This window comes from Vulpes lagopus, chromosome 2, assembly GCF_018345385.1.
Source record: "Vulpes lagopus strain Blue_001 chromosome 2, ASM1834538v1, whole genome shotgun sequence".
Classification (NCBI taxonomy): domain Eukaryota; kingdom Metazoa; phylum Chordata; class Mammalia; order Carnivora; family Canidae; genus Vulpes; species Vulpes lagopus.
In genome coordinates, this window is record NC_054825.1 from 2538901 (window position 1) to 2555511 (window position 16611).

At 40.6% G+C, this 16611-nt stretch overlaps 1 protein-coding gene across 5 annotated transcripts in view; it reads left to right on the forward strand.

The window, feature by feature from the left end:
• LOC121484769 (translation initiation factor IF-2-like) overlaps positions 1-16611 on the forward strand; it is a 57579-nt gene that overhangs the window by 4985 nt on the left and 35983 nt on the right. The gene's annotated exons all lie outside the window — the stretch shown is intronic.

The window sequence follows — 16611 nt, forward strand, 5'->3', positions numbered from 1 at the left end:
TATACTTTATAGTTGAAGCATAATGTACAGTGTTATATTAGTTTCAGGTACACAGTGTAATTTTTCATCAATTCTGTACATTACTCAGTGTTCATCATGGCAAGTGTACTCTTCATCCCCTTTGTTTTACCCATCCTCCCCACCCACCTCCCCTGTTGCAACCACCAGTTTGTTCTCTTTAAAAGGGTGCTTTTTCCCCCCCTTTGTTCTCTTTTAGTTTGTTCCTTTGTTCTGTTTCTTAAATTGCACATATGCAAAAGCATATAGCATTTGTCTTTTTCTGACTTATTTCCTTTAGGTCAACAGTCTATTCCTATAGTCTGACTGACTATATTCTTTAGGTCAGTCCATGTTGCAAAGAGCAAGACCTTTTTTGTGGCTGAGTAATACTCCATTGTGTATGGAATCTTTAGCCATTCATCTGTGGATGGACACTTGGGCTGCTTGCATTATCTTGGCTGTTGTAAATGATGCTGCTATAAACATAGGGATACATGTATCTTTTTGTGTTAGTGTTTTTGTTTTCTTTGGGTAAATACCCAATCATGGAATTATTGGATCATAAAATTTTATTTTTAATTTTTTGAAGAACCTCCATACTATTTTCCACAGTGGCTGCTCCAGTTTGCATTCCCACCAATGGTGTACAAGGGTTCCTTTTTCTCCATATCCTCACCAACACTTGTCATTTCCTGGGTTTTTGATTTTAACCATTCTGACAGATGCAAGGTGGAAGCTCATTATACTTTTGATTTGCATTTCTGTGGTGATTAATGATGTTGAGCATCATTTCACGTGTCTGTTGGCCATCTGTATGTCTTCCTTGAAAAAATGTCTACTCATGTCCTGCCCATTTTAATTGGATTATTTGGGTTTTTTGGTGTTGAGTTGTAGGAGTTCTTTATATAGTTTGGATGTTATCCCTTTATTGTGCATATCGTCTGCAAATATCTTCTCCCATTCAGTAGGTTGCCTTTTTGTTTTATGGATGATCTCCTTTGCTGTGCAAAAGCTTTTTGTTTTGATGTATACCCAATAGGTTATTTTTGCTTTTGTGTCCTTTGCCTCAGCAGACATATATAGTAAGAAGTTGCTATGGTCAATGTCAAAGAGGTTGCTGCCTGTGTTTTCTAGAATTTTTATTGTTTCAGATCTCACATTTAGGTCTTTAATTCATTATTTCATTATTTTGCACGTAGCTCTCCAGTTATCCTGACACCATTTATTAAAGAGGCTGGCTTTTCCCCATTGTATACTCTTACCTCCTTTGTCATAGATTAATTGACCATATAATTATAGTTTTATTTCTGGGTTATCTGCTCTGTTCCTTTGATTTCCATGTCTGTTTTTGTGCTAACACCATGCTATTTTGATTACTACAGCTTTGTAGAATATCTTGAAATCTGAGTTTGTGATACCAGCTTTGTTCTTTCTTAAGATTGTTTTGGCCTTTTGGGGTCTTTTTTGGTTCCGTACAAATTTTAATATTATTTGTTCTCGTTCTGTGAAAATTTTTTTCGGTAAGGATTGCATTAAATTTGTAGATTGCTTTGGGTAGTATGGACATCTTAACAATATTGGTTCTTCCAATCCATGGGCATGGAATACCTTTCCATTTTTTTGTCTTTAAATTATTTCATCAGTGTTTTAGAGTTTTCAGAATACAGGTCTTTTACTTCTTTGGTTCAGTTTATTCCTAGGTATTTTATTATTTTTAGTGCAATTATAAATGGGATTGTTTTCTTAATTTCTCTTTCTGCTACTTCATTATTAGTGTATAGAAGTACAACAGATTTCTATATATTAATTTTGTATCCTGAGACTTTACTGAATGTTTTTGATACTTGGCCTTTGTTTAGATGTAAGTAAATGATTTCTTGGTATTATGAATAGTTGCCCCTAAAATCAAGGGCTGAGGATATCTTTTTTTTTTTTTTTTTGGTGACGATATCTTACTATCCACTCTGCTCTGTTTATAAATTTTAGACCTGCCTTTACTAATACTTGAAAAATTATCTAGTAAATTCAGCTAGCAGACCTTGTCAGCAAAACCACTGAGACATGTTGATGACTTTACCTCCATTCAAGTGACCCTATGGGGTCTAACTTGTAAAGAGAGAAAATTCAGAGTTAAATTTGCTTCTTTGGGATGCCTGGGTGGCTCAACAGTTGAGCGTCTGCCTTTGGCTTGGTGTGATTCCAGGTCTGGGGATCAAGTCCCACATCGGGCTCCCTTCAAGGATCCTGCGTCTCACTCTTGTGTCTCTGCCTCTCTCTGTATGTCTCTCATGAATAAATAAATAAAATCTTAAAAAAAGAAAATTTGCTTGTTTCATCCTGTAGGATGTAGATTTTATAGCTCATCTGCTAAGCAAGATCCTTAACTATGAGAACTTAATGAGTACTGGCCATGGTGCCGATCCTAGCAAAACCCTTCACTCTGCCTTTCTCTGTTCACTCTTCTCATTCAAGATAATTGCAACCCATGCCTCAAAAACCAAGTTATTTAATTCTCACTCAATTTTAGTTTTAAGGTGAATCTGTGGAGCTACTTTTACTGTTTGTCTGTTCTACTCAGTTTAATTGTATTCAGCCACCTTCCCATCTAGATAAAGGGAGGTTTACCAGTAATTCATTTTTGGTTATATCTCTAATACACATGTTCACACCGCCACCTGCATATGGCCTTGATCATTTCTAGCTTTTGGCAAATTTCCTTATATATGACACAGAAAAGTCAAAATGAGGTAATAGTCAGGGGTTCTTTACCATGCTTGGGGGGCTTTTCAGGTGTGTTTGTTGGGCTCAGTAGCCATGGCTGGAGGATCATGATGTGGCTTCTGCTTCTTCAGTTTTCATATGCCCAGAGTCGAGCAAGGCATGTAGTAGGTGTTCAACAAATACATTTTGGGTGATTAATGTGTTGAGGGTGTGTGTGTGTGTGTGTGTGTGTGTGTGTGTGTGTGTCTAACTGGAAAGAAATGAAGGGAGGATTACACTAAGGCATAGAAATGTTGGTGCTTTCAAACTATCATTTATTTAGGGAAAATTATAATTTGGCTGGCAAAGCCCCAGCAGTGTGCCTCATCATCACCCTCATGGTCACAGCTCATGTCTTCTCAATTTCTTGTGTGTTTATTAGCAAAGCCGTGCTGTTTAGCTGGATTTTTCCAAGTGTACAATGAAGTGATTTTTTTTTTTTTTGTAAATTTGCAGTTGTGCAGATGTCACCCCCAGTCTTAGAGCATTTCCATTGCCTCGTTTGTACCTGTTTTGCAGGAACTCCATCTCTCCCTCAGCTCCAGGCAACTGCTATTCTACTTTGTATTTTTCTAGATTTGCCTTTTCTGGACTTTTCATATAAACAGAATTGAATGTGCTTTTTCTTGCAGCTGGCTTCTTTCAGGCAGCATCTTAATTTTTCAGGTTCCTCCATGGTGAGGCATGTATCTGTAGCTTGTTCCTTTTAATTGCTAAATAATACTCCATTGTACCAATATACCACATGTTGTTTATCCATTTTTCAGTTGATAGACATTGTGTTGTTTATTCTTTTTGGCTATTATGAATAATGCTGAAAATTCAGAAAAGTTATGTGCAGATCTTGGTGTATATGCACGTTTCCATTTCTCTTAGACCAAGAGGACTGGGATTGCTGGTTCCCAGTGCCAGAGAAGCTGCCATGCTGTTTTCCGAGGGGGCACATTCTGCATCCACACTGGCAGCCTACAGAGGGCTCCGCTGAGTCTCCTTCTCTGTTGTCCAATTATCCTCATTCTAGTAGGTATGAAGTTAGGGGTCTCACTGTGATTTTAATCTGCATTTCCCTAGTGACTTGCTGTTGAACATCTTTTCATGTGGTTTTTAATCACTCATAACTTTTTTGGTGAATTATTCAAAACTTTTGCTCATATTTAAAAACAGCTTTGTTTATAATTTACATACCATAAAGTTCACTCTTTTAAAGTACACAGGTCAGTGGCTTTAATGTATTTACAGAGCTGTGTAAATATCTCCATAATCTAAATAAAGAACATTTTCATGACCAAAAAGAAACCCGATTCCCGTGGGCAGTCACTCTCTTTCACCTTCCCCTAGCTCTTAGCAACTACTGATCGACCTTCTGTATCAGAAGATTTTTTATTCATTCATGAGAGACACGCAGAGGCAGAGACATAGGCAGAGGGAGAAGCAGGCTCCTTGCAGGGAACCGGATGAGGGACTCAATCTCGTGTGACCCCTCAGGATCACACCCTGAGCCAAAGGCAGATGCTCAACCATTGAGCCATCCAGGTGTCCCGAGTCAAACTGTTTTCCAAAGCAGCTGTGCTATTTACATTCCCACCAGCATTGAATGAAGGTTCTAGTTTCTCCACATCCTTGTCAACACTTGTTACTATCTCTTTTTGATTATAGCCATTCTAGTGGTTGGGAACTGTATCCCATTGTGGTTTTGATTTGCATTTTTCTAATGACAAATGGTGGTAAATGTCTTTTTATGTACTTATTGCCCTTTTATATATCTTTGTTGGAGAATACACTATTCAAATCCTTTGCCCACTTAAAAAATTATGTCATCTTGTTGAATTGAAAGACTGCTTTGTATATTCTGGATACATGTCTTTTTTTTTTTTTTTTTTAGGATTTTATTTATTCATGAGGGACAGAGAGAGAGAGAGAGAGAGAGAGAGAGGCAGAAACAGGCAGAGGGAGAAGCAAGCTCCATGCAGGGAGCCCTACTCGGGACTTGATCCCGGGTCTCCAGGATCATGCCCTGGGCCGAGGCAGGTGCCAAACCTCTGAACCACCCAGGGATCCCTGGATACATGTCTTTTAACAAAGGGATGATGGGCAGCCCGTGTGGCTCAGCGGTTTAGCGCCACCTTTGGTCTAGGGTGTGATCCTGGAGACCCAGGATCAAGTCCCGTGTCGGGCTCCCTGCATGGAGCCTGCTTCTCTCTCTGCCTGTGTTTCTGCCTCTCTCTCTCTCTCTCTCTCTCTCCCTCTCTCTCGTGGATAAATAAATAAAATCTTTAAAACAAAACAAAGGGATGATGTGCAAATATTTTCTCCAAGAATGTGGCTTGTCTTTTTACTTTCTTAATGGTGCCTTTCAAAGCCCCAAAATTTTGGATATTGATGAAGTCCAATTTTTCAATTTGTTTCCTTATAGATCAAGCTTTTGGTATCACATCTTCAAAATCTTGGCCTAAGATCACAGAAGTCTTGTCCTATGTTTCTCCTCTAAAAATTTTATGCTTTTAGTGCTTGCATTTGGCTCTCTGATCCCTTTTGTGTTAGTATTTGTGTGTGGTATGTAGATAGGGCCCAAAGTTCCTCTTTTAGTGCATAGACATTGAATCGTGTCCATGCCATTTCTGATGAAGACTGTGCTTTCTCCATTGAGTTGTCTTGGCATCTTTGTCAAAAGTCAGTTCACCATAAACTTAAGGGTTTATTTCTGGATTCTCAGTGCTGTTCCATCAATCTGTGGTTTATCCCTATGCCACTACCACACCACCTGGATTAGTGTAGATTTTATTAAGTTTACATTAAGTTTTGAAATCTTTTTCATACATGGTTTGGTTTTTAGGGCTTCCTCGTTGTATTTTTCAGTTTTGTCTCCCCAGCTGGACTGAAAGCTCACTGAAGACCCAGCTCTGTCATTTCAGGTCACCCGACTTCAAGTTAGTTCAGGTTTGGGGATTTCATTTTTTGCATCTACAAAATAGAAATAAAATTCTTACTCTTCCTACATCATGGGGTTGTTGCAAGGACCAAATGAAGTAACAAATGTGGAAAGACTCCTAAACTGTCATTTTTATCATTGTGACCTGACCATGGTGAGTCAATTTGTGTACCTGCTTTTCTGAAGATCTTGGCTTTAATCAGGATGTATCTTCAGTTTATAGAGGACATCATGAATCTCGTGGGCCTATACGTGATCCTCATTAAGTCTACTTTGTTCTTTCATGGTTTTTAATTGGAAGTATGAGCGTGGCGTTTCTTTGCTCTGTTGTCTTCCTCTAGGTTGCTAGCCCGCTTGAAATTTAGTTGTCACTCTTGCTTCTGACTGCTGTCTCAGAACACTCCTCTTCCCCTAAGCCTCCTTGTTTCCCAGCCAGGCAAGGTGGGTGTGTGGGCTGGGAAGCCCGTATAAAGTAGTTTGATAAGTCTTCCAAAGGTGGTCACAGCTGAGTAAAACACAGCATCGAGCTGTAAGATCCATGTGCTGTGAGAGCGTGGAGTGCAGACGAGTCCTAACTTCTGGTCTCTGTCATTGACACTGTGTCAGGTTTCATTGTCCTGAATCTCCCAAGAAAGTGAGCCTCCCAAGAGTGCAAGGTCATTTTCCAAGTGACACTGTTATTGAAGAAGAATCTGTGCTTGATGGAAACCATGCTCTCTCTCTAAATGACAGCCTATAGGGTCTTATTAATCTTGCTGTTCCAGCTTTCATGGTTCTGTATTTAGGGCTGGTGGACATCCATATCAACCCCTCCAACAGAAGTAAGCTGCCTTTACTGAACTATACAGCCTTACTCAGCAAACTGTTCCTGGTAACTGGGACTCAGTTAACCAGCATATGCATTTCTTTAGAAAAAAAGACCATTAGTCAGTAAAAATCTCCACAATACCTTCTTAATGAAAGATTAGGGGTGCGTGTGCGTGTGCGTGTGTGTGTGTGTGTGTGTGTGTGTAGAGACTCACTATCAATGGCATTCTGAGTTCTAATGATTTATGTTGGCATTCTCCAGAGTATGTATGCTTAATTCATGTACTAGTGTATGTATTAAAAATGCTTAATTCAAGGTATTTAGTTTTTTTAAGAACATGCCATTTTCTTGCTGTGCTGATTGGAAAGAATACGTGGTGCTTTTCTGTTGAGGTGTTTAGGAAGTTGGCATCTGTTTTCTTTTCCACATTCCTCTGGAGCATAGAGAGCAGGAACAGGTTTCCAGAGGTGACTGCATGTCTCAGCGGCTGAGCTGGCAGCGGGCCTGCACTCTGTGCGCTCCTCCTCCTCTTCACTGGCTTACCAATGTGTTCCCCGTGCGTCCCTAAGATGTCCCCAGTCTGGTTCCTACAGTTCTGTTGATTCGTGAAGCCTGTAACACTCCTCCCTCCCCTACGCCCCACTCACTCATCCAACTGGGGCCCATCACTTCTAATAAAGGAAAAAGTCCACAGCAACAAAGGTGGGATCGTGCCTCCTCAGTGGAGGGCACCTTGTCTTTCCGAGACCTGCCAGACATTTTTGTTCTGTCATTGAACCGACACAGTATGTGTTTTATATTTTAATTTATGCATCTTATCAAATGTCTTCTCTCAGCCAACCATGTTCCTATTTCAACTGTTCTCTGGTGAGGTTGCTATTCGATTGATATTCAATTATTGTTAAGTAATGGGGTGTTTGTGTATACTCAGGATTTTAATTTTGTTTATACAGTGCAAGTGTCTTCTTAGTTGGCTGGTAAATCTTCATCTGCCTTTATGAAGGCTGACATGTCCTCTCCAGGAGGGAGTAAAAGTGAACCATGTAACACAATCCCAGAGTTAAATGCCTCTGCAGGCTTCATTTTCCTTTGGCCCAGGCCAGTCCATAAAAACTGGACAATTTGCCAAGTAAGTGTACAGGTCAATAGCATACGCAGTCAGCTCTCAATAATCCACAGTAAATAGCAGACAACATGAATAATTTAATCCACTCAGCTGGTCCAGAGCTCCCAAGCAGGTAAGCCCCACATCCCCTAGAGGAGCCCAGCTCTTACTGACTACCTAGGTACCAGCATGACTCCCCCTTTCGCCTGCCATCGGGTGTGGGGACCCAATTCCCCAACCACCTGAGCCACTTAAAGAATGTCAGCTTGTCGCCATAGATGATCACAAGTCTGCTGACTTTACTGTGCCAAATGTTATTGACCCCACACAGAAACGGTATAGAATATACTTCCACGGTGTTTTAGGTTTCATCCGGAAAGTATGGGTTCTAGCTCAGAGTCACCCATCTGAGCCCCTTTGCTTTTCTTTTGGCATGTCTGATGTTATTCAGAAAGGAGCGGGGACATAACATTGCTCTCAGGCAGCTGTGGTGGTACTGATGGGGGAGGTTGAAGCCTGTGTATAAGATGACGTGGGGCATATTGGATATTTCCGCTTTTTCCCTTTAGTCCAGATTGTGGGAAGTTGGCAGTAAACCAGTTTTACACACTGTGCTTATGTTTACAGTGTAAAGATTGGTTACATCCTGAATAACCGGAGATCTAGGTCCTTGATCTTCCTCACTGTGTTCATCTGTGTGGGCAGAGGCACAGAAGGCTGCATTCTTTGCAAAGATTTTGAAGATGACGAGTAGGATTCCTTCAGTGTTCAGGAGAAGAAGGATTGGATGTTCTCCGATAGACCAGGAAACCACACAGATGTCAAAGTGAGGTTAACGAGGGAGCGGGGAGAACCCTCCCAGGTGAAGAAGAACACTCAGAAGGCTCCAGGACTGGGGCAGCTGCTTCACACACAGAAGACTCGGGGGTGGCAGAGGATTCCCGCCTCTCTTGGACCTGCCACGCCACATGGCCACTGGGCCTGCTCCGCAAGGGTCAGTTTCCCGTGCAGATGTGCTGGCTGAGCCACGGAAGGAAGCCTTCTGCTGTGGGGGCTGCTTGGCTTTGCAGGTCTTTTTTTTTTTTTTTTTTAAGATTTTATTTATTTATTTATTTTTTAAAAGATTTATTTATTTGTTTATTCATGAGAGAGAGAGAGAGAGAGAAAGACAGAGAGAGGGGCAGAGACACAGGCAGAGGGAGAAGTGGCCTCCATGCAGGGAGCCCGATGTGGAACTTGATCCTGGGTATCCAGGATCAGGCCTTGGGCTGAAGGCAGTGCTAAACCGCTGAGCCACCCCGGCTGCCCAAGATTTTATTTATTTATTCATGAGAGGCACAGAGAGAAAGAGAGAGAGAGGCAGAGACACAGGCAGAGGGAGAAGCAGGCTCATGCACTGAGCCCGACGTGGGTCATGATCTCAGGTCTCCAGAATCACACTGAAGGCGTCACTAAACCGCTGAGCTACCGGGGCTGCCCTACAGGTATTTTTTTATGGTTTATTTTAAGAGGGATGCTGACAGTTTAGAAACTCTGCCACAGAGTGTCTGGGATAGGAAGAGTCTGGAAAGCATCTCAAGTGTGGGATAGTGAAAGGCAGTAGGAATGGTTGGTTGGAGAGGAAGCCTCAGAAGTACCTGAGTGCGATCTGCAAACATCTGGAAGGATGTTTATCTCCTGCATGAGGGACTATTTATTTTATGTTGCTCAAGAGGGAAAAATTAGAATCAGTGGGTTGAGATTATGGAAAAGCAATTTTGCTTAAATCAGTATTTCTTGAAGTGTGGTATACGTACCACCAGGGGTATGAGAGATTTTTTTTCCCCTTCATTTTTATAAACTTTATTTCAAAATAGTTATAGATTTACAGAAAGGTTTCAAAGACATATAGAGAGAATTTAGGTGTAGCCTTCAGCTAAACAACTTGCGTAATCATAGTACAGCGAGCAAACCGTGAAATCAGCACTGGTGCGGCCCTGTTAACTAAACTGCACCTGACTCGCATCTCACCAGTTTGCCCACTAACAGCCTTTCTCAGACCCTGACGGGATCCAGGGTCCACATTGCACAGACTCCTAGTGCTTCTTGGTCTCCTCGGTCGCTCGTGACCTTGACACTTCCGATGAATAGTGGTCAGCTGTTTCGTAGAGTGTCTCTCATCGAGGGTTGTCTAACGTTTTCTGTGATCAGATGAAGGCCGTGCATTTGGCATGCAGGCCGCAGAGGTGACATCCCGCCTTCTCTGTGCATCAGATCCGGGCATCACGGCATCACCATGCCGGTCATGACTGCCGTTGGTAACCTTGTCACTCCATGAAGGTGATTTCATCCACTGTAAAGCCCCTGTCTTTCTCTTCCTAGTTAATAAAACTTTGGAGGAGATGCTTTGAGGCTGTGCCAGTATCCTGTTTCTCCTTAAACTTGCTCACTGAGTTTAGCCTCTATGGGTAAATCTTGTTTGAAATGACATTTACTTAATGGTGCTTTTGTATTTTCCTTATTCCTCTTTCATTTGCTAATTAGAATTCATCTGAAAAGAACACTATCCCCCCACCCCCACCCCAGTTGTGTATTCATTTGTTGACACCGTGGTCAGACTCACAGGTACACAGGTTGTTCTCTGCCTTGCAATCCACTGCTGTTGTTACTTATTCCATTGCCCATGTTGTTCCAGCTTTGGCCGTGGGGTACTCCTTCAGGATGGGGCGCCTCTGTCTTTTTGATGTGTCCGCATCCTTTTTAAAAAAAAACTTCCTTATTTGGGGTGACACAAAATGTCTCAGGCTCATCTTACACTGTCCCCGTTCAGTGCCTGAACTAACCCCTCTCCATGGAGCCTAGATCCCTTCAGCGGGAGGATGGTAGCTAGAAAGCAGTATCCGTGTGCTGGGGGTAGTCTTGCTACTACTAGGATGCCACCATCTCTCTCAGTAGACACAGCTAGAAGTGTACGTATTGGTGTATGTATATGCACTAGTGTATATTTTCATTTACACTTCCTATTATGTGCACATGCACACGTCTGTATGTGGTTCCGTGCTGCTGTCTGGATATGTATTGAAAACTGGGCATTCATGCTAATACTTCCAGTCCTGATCCAGTCCCACTGGGTTCTTTTTTTTTTTTCTTAAGGATTTATTTATTGGATGGGGGAGGGGGAGAGAGAGACTCTCATGCAGACTCCACGCCCAGCATGGAGCCTAACGTGGGGGCTCCATTTCATGACCCTGAGATCACAACCTAAACTGAAATCAAGAGTCAGATACTCAATCAGGTGAGCCACCCAGTCCCCCTCAACCCCATCTTTAATAGCCTCCTCCTTCCTTATTTATAACTTAACCTTATCAACACAGAGAAACCTGGCTCTCATTAGTTACCACGTTTACTTACTTATTTAATCCTGGTATGCCAATAAAATAGTTTCAAAATTGCTAATCTTCAAGAAACAGATTTGCTGACTAGATTCAGTATTTCCAGTCTTAGAAATAGTATTTTTCAGAGTGAATGAGGATAGTTCTGTATTTCAGTGTAGCTAGGTTATTTGTAAAATATTTTTATTTGCTATTTTTTGTGTTCCATTTGGGTCTTCTCTCTCTGACATCCTGGTTGATTTAAATTTGGTACTCACTTTTGGGCAGGTGAAACGTTACTGTGGTTCTAAGACTAGAGCTTCCAAAGAACTTGTACTGTCTGCCCCCACTTTATACCTGTCGTCCCCCTTCTCTCTGACCTTTTCCCACCCACTCTCCACAGGAAACCAGTGTCTTTAGTTCCTGGCATATCCTCCTGTGTTTCTTTTGTACAGATGAGCAGACTGGTTTGTGTTTTCTCAGACTCCTTCTTTCTTACATGGAGGGCAGCATTGCAGATGTTTTTTGCACTTGGTCACTTCCCCGTATGCCCTGGAAATCGCTGCAAGCCCGTCCACAGAGGACTTCCTCTGGTTTTCTCAGCTGCCTGGAGCCGCATTGCTTGGACGTACCGTGCTTCTCCAGCCATTCTCCTGCCTGTGCCCATTTAGGTGGTTTCCAGTATCTTCCAGCCTAACCAGTGCTACAGTGAGTAACCTTGTACAGCCTTTTTTTTCCCCACATTGTTGTGGGTGTGCCTATTGGGTAGGTTCCTACAGGTGTATTTTCTGGGTTAAAAAGTCTCTGTAGCTTTTGTTAGGTATCACCAAGTTTCCTGCAAAATTTGAAGTGCAGGAGAGGCCCATTTCCCTACAGCTTTGTGGGTAGAGTCTGCATCACACTTCAGCATCTTGCCAAGCTTATAGAAGACAAGTGACAAGTGGGGTCTTTTCCTTTGATCTTCTCTAAATGTGAGTGAGCTTGAACTTGTAAACTTGTTTGTTGTCTGTTCATGTCTTTTTCCCACTTTTCTTTTGTGAGTTTGTTCCTTTGTTTCATATATTAAGGGTGGTAGCCTTTTTTCTGTGGTATAGGCTGCAAATAATATCCTCCAGTTTGTCAATTATCTTCTATTTTGTCTAGGACACTGTTTTGTTTCATTTTGCCCTGCAGACATTTTTGTTTTTATGTAGTCAAATTTATCAATTTCTGTTTCGTTGCTTCTGGATGTGGAGTCATTGTGAGAAAGTCTCCCTCTACCACCAATGGCTCACCCAATGGCTCACCCATGTTTTCTTCCAGGAATTCTATAGTTTCATTTTCTTCCATTCTTAGATCCTTGATCTATTTAAGGTTATTCTTATATACAATACAAAGTACATGTCTGATTTCATCTTTTTCCAAATGTCTACCCAGTTGTCCCAGCACCATGTATTTATTAAAAGGTCCATGTTTATCACAGTGACCTGTGATGGCAAATTTCCATATACATTCAGGTTTATTTCTGAACTTTTTATTCAGTCCCATTTGCCTATTTGTCTATTAATTATAGAGTCTTAATAGTATAATGTCCAATAGGCTTAATTTTATTTTTTTCATTTTTATTGGTTAAAATATTTATAATGAATTTTTTTCTGATTATTGCTTTAAAAGCATTCCGCAGATTCTGATTTATTCCCTCAGGGTTTTCTTGGCTATTCTTGCATGTTTGTTTTTCCACGTGACCTTTAGTATCAACTTTTGTAAGTCTGTACCGTAGTCCCTTGGTATTTTTATTGGCATTACATTGACTTTATAAATTAACTTAGGGACAGCTGTCATCTTTTTAACGTTAAGTCATCCTAACCAACAATAGGAGATGCCTTTTCATTTGTTCATTTCTGCTTTCATATCTTGCAAGAATGTTTTAAATTCTCCTTGTATAGGTTGGGTGCAATTCCTATTAAATTTATTCCTAAACATTTAATCTTCCCTGTTGTAATTATCTAAAATGAGTTTTTTTCTAACATCTTATTATTTTATATTTCAAAGCAATTTTTGTATGTTAACTTTGTGTCCTATTATTCAATTGATTCTTTTATTGTTTGGGTTGTTTTATCATTGATTCTCTGGGGGTTTCCAGATATATATTACGATATCATCTACAAATAGTGATAGTTTTACTTCCTTACCCATTCTTATGCCTCGGCTTGATTTATCTTTTGTAATTATATAGGGTAATGTAATACCTCTAGGGTAGGGCAGTGGTAAGCAGAAATGGAGACCATGCATCCTTGCTTTGATTTTAGTGGAAATGCCACCAGTCTTTTCCCATTAAATAAAGCTACTGGCATTAGGAATAAAGTATGTATATTTTGTCATGTTAAGAATATAACTCTTGGGGCATCTGGGTGGCTCTGTCAGTTAAGTGTCTGCCTTTAGCTCAGGCCATGATCCCAGTCCTGGGATCAAGCCCCCCATCAGGCTCTCCACTCAGCTGGAATCCTTCTCCCTCTGCTTGCTGCTCCCCCTGCTTGTGCGTGCTCTCTCTCTGTCAAATAAATAAATAAAATCTAAAAAAAAAAAAGGAAAAAAGAATATAAACTCTCAATTTCTATTTTCTGTAATTGTTATAAGTAGGATTTAAATTTTGTCAAAGGATTTTTTTCAGTATCTGGGTAGATAATTGTACATCTTTTCCTTAGGTTAATTAATATGAGGAATGATACTGGATTTCGAATATTGAACCCAGCTTTCATTTCTGGAAAAAATCCTACTTGGTCATGGTGTGTGACTTCTTCCTGTGGTGCTAGATTCTGTTTGTTAATGTTTTATTTAATATTTCTGCATTGATATTCGTGAAGGATACTGGTCCGTGGTTTTTTTTCTTTGTTCTTCTTTATCTGGTGTTATCAGCATTACACTTGCTTCATGAAAGGACTTGGAGACTTTCCATCCTCATCAGTGCTCTGGAGCAGTTTATGTAGAGCGCCGAACTGTCTGGTCTTGAGGGTTTGGTAGAAGCCTCTGTGAAGCTGTCTGTCCTGGTGCTTCTTGGGAAGGTGCCTGCTTAGGAACCTTTGTCTTCTCTGGCTGTCGTCTGGTTCAGCTAACTACAGAGGGTCCGGTCTTGGTCATGACCATCTGAGTTCCTTGGAAGTTGTCCATGTCAGTGACATGTTAAGTCTGTTTGCATAGAGGTCTATAAGGAGTCTCTTAGGATTTTTTAGATTTCTTGTTTTATTGGTCACTTCCCTGTGTCATTTCTTATTTTATATATTTGTGCTTTCTCCTCTTTTTTTCTTGATCAGGTAGCTGGTAGGTTGTCTACCCTGCTAATTTCCACCCCAACTCCCGCAAAAAACCCATAAGACTTAGAATTACTAGTTAGCACTGCTGTTTTTAATGGAAAACCTACTGTCCTTAGTCAGCTGTTCCCTCAATTGTTTTTTTCTTGAATTTTCTTTTGGGTCACTGTGTTCTTCTTTTGCTAGTGTTTATGAGCTAAGGCTTATTGACAGGGTAATTTTATTTTTTCATTTTTTTATTGGTAAAAATATTAATATGAATATTTCTATGATTATTGCTTTATTTTTTAATATTTTATTTATTTATTCATGAGAGACACAGAGAGAGAGAGGCAAAGACATAGGCAGAGGGAGAAGCAGGCTCCCTACAGGGATCCCAATGCAGGACTTGATTTCAGGACCCCAGGATCACAACCTGAGCCAAAGGCAGACATTCAACCACCCAGGTGGTGACCCAACTACCCAGGTGAGCCACCCAGGTCCCCCTGATTACTGCTTGTAAATGCATTCCATAGAGTCTGATATGTAGTGTTTTCTGCGTAATTATTTTTTAAAAATTCTATACTTTTAGTTTGTCCTCTTTCACTAAGAGTCAGTAATAGAATTTTTAAATATCCAAGTATAAGTGTCTTTCTGTTTTGTTGTTGTTGTCGTTGTTAATAATGTTAACTTTTATTGCATTGTGATCAGAAAATATTATTTGCAGTATTTCTACCTTATGGAAATTGTTAATGTTTTCTTTGTGCCCTAATATATGATGATTTGTAGGGAGGTGCTATAAATTCTTGAGCAAAATATGTGTTCTCTATTATCAGAGTGTAGACTTCACTATATATGTATAAACTCTACCTTGGTTGATGGCGTTGCTTAGATCCTAACTTATTTCTTGTGCACTTGCTCTGCCTTGTATGGAGATGGTGTATTCGATCTCCCATTTTTAACATATGCCTCTACACATCTCCTTTGGTGTCCTGTTACTTCTGCTTCGTAAAGGTGGTAATTGTATTTCCTGATGCCTAGGTGTACATGAGCATCATCTCTTCATTGCAGACTGAGGCTTTTAACATTAAATACATCCTCTTGTGTTTTACACTTTGGGACTTGAATTCTACTTGGTCTGCTTCTCTCTTTTTGTTTCATTTACTTTCGTCCAGCCTTTTACTTTTTTAGCTTTTCTAGAATGACTGTTTTAGGTATGTCTCTTGTATACAGCATACAGTTGGGTCTTGTTCTGTGAGCCCAATCAAGAACCTTTTTCTTTAAATAGGTAAATTAAGGCTATTAATATTTACTTAACCTAAGGAAAAAATGTACAATTATCTACCCAGATACTGAAAAAAATCCTTTGACAAAATTTAAATCCTACTTATAATAATTACAGAAAATAGAAATTGAGAGTTTATATTCTTTTTTCTTTCTTTTTTAGATTTTATTTATTTATTGGACAGAGAGGCGCTTTGGCGTTTCTTCATGTTTGTATGGACTTCTCACCCCTTTACTGTGCCTGTCTCTGTTCTGCAGACTTTCCTCTTGGCCTGGCTCTCCAGAGTTTATGATGGCAGGTGTGAGCTGGGGGCACAAGGGGCACATGCCAGGACCTAGTGGCTTTTCTCTTACCTTTTTCTTTGTATTTCACGTTCTCTGACTTCATGTTATGACCGGGACATGGTTTGAGGTAGAATTTGTAGTTTCGTTTGGGGGTAACCATAAGAAAGGCAGTGACTGCCTCACCTGCCTTGTCTTCAGCCTCTAGGAGGTCAAGCACTGACCTGAGAAATTCTTCTCAGTGGTCTGGGGGTGCATGGAGTTCAGCATTTTCCAGTTTAATCTCAAAATGCCGTGTAGTCTTTAAGGTGTGTGAAGACAGTAAAACTAGCACTCTAAACCCATGATATATTGAGTGAATCCAGTAATTAAAAAAAGAAAAAAGATAAGTCAATTTAGAAAATACAAATAAGTACAGATAAGAAACAGATTTGGTATAAACCATGACGATGGTTTGCAGGAGACCAGAGAAGCAGAGGGAGCTGCCGTGTAAGGGCTGTGTTTTCTGACTTGGTGGGAGCTGTCCAGCAGCAGGGCCCGTAGGCCGGCCTGGGGACAACGGATGGACTTCACGACCACTTGGAGAGGTCTTCCTAGTTCTCAACTTTGTGTCCCTGAAAACACTATTACACAATGCTCAAAGTCTTGTTTTTTTTTTTTTTTTTTTTTTTTTTTTTAAGATTTTATCTATTTATTCATGAGAGGCACACAGAGAGACAGAGAGAAAGACAGACAGACAGACAGATGCAGAGACACAGGCATAGGGAGAAGTAGGCTCCACGCACGGAGCCTGTCACGGGACTCTATCCCAGGTCTCCAGGATCACA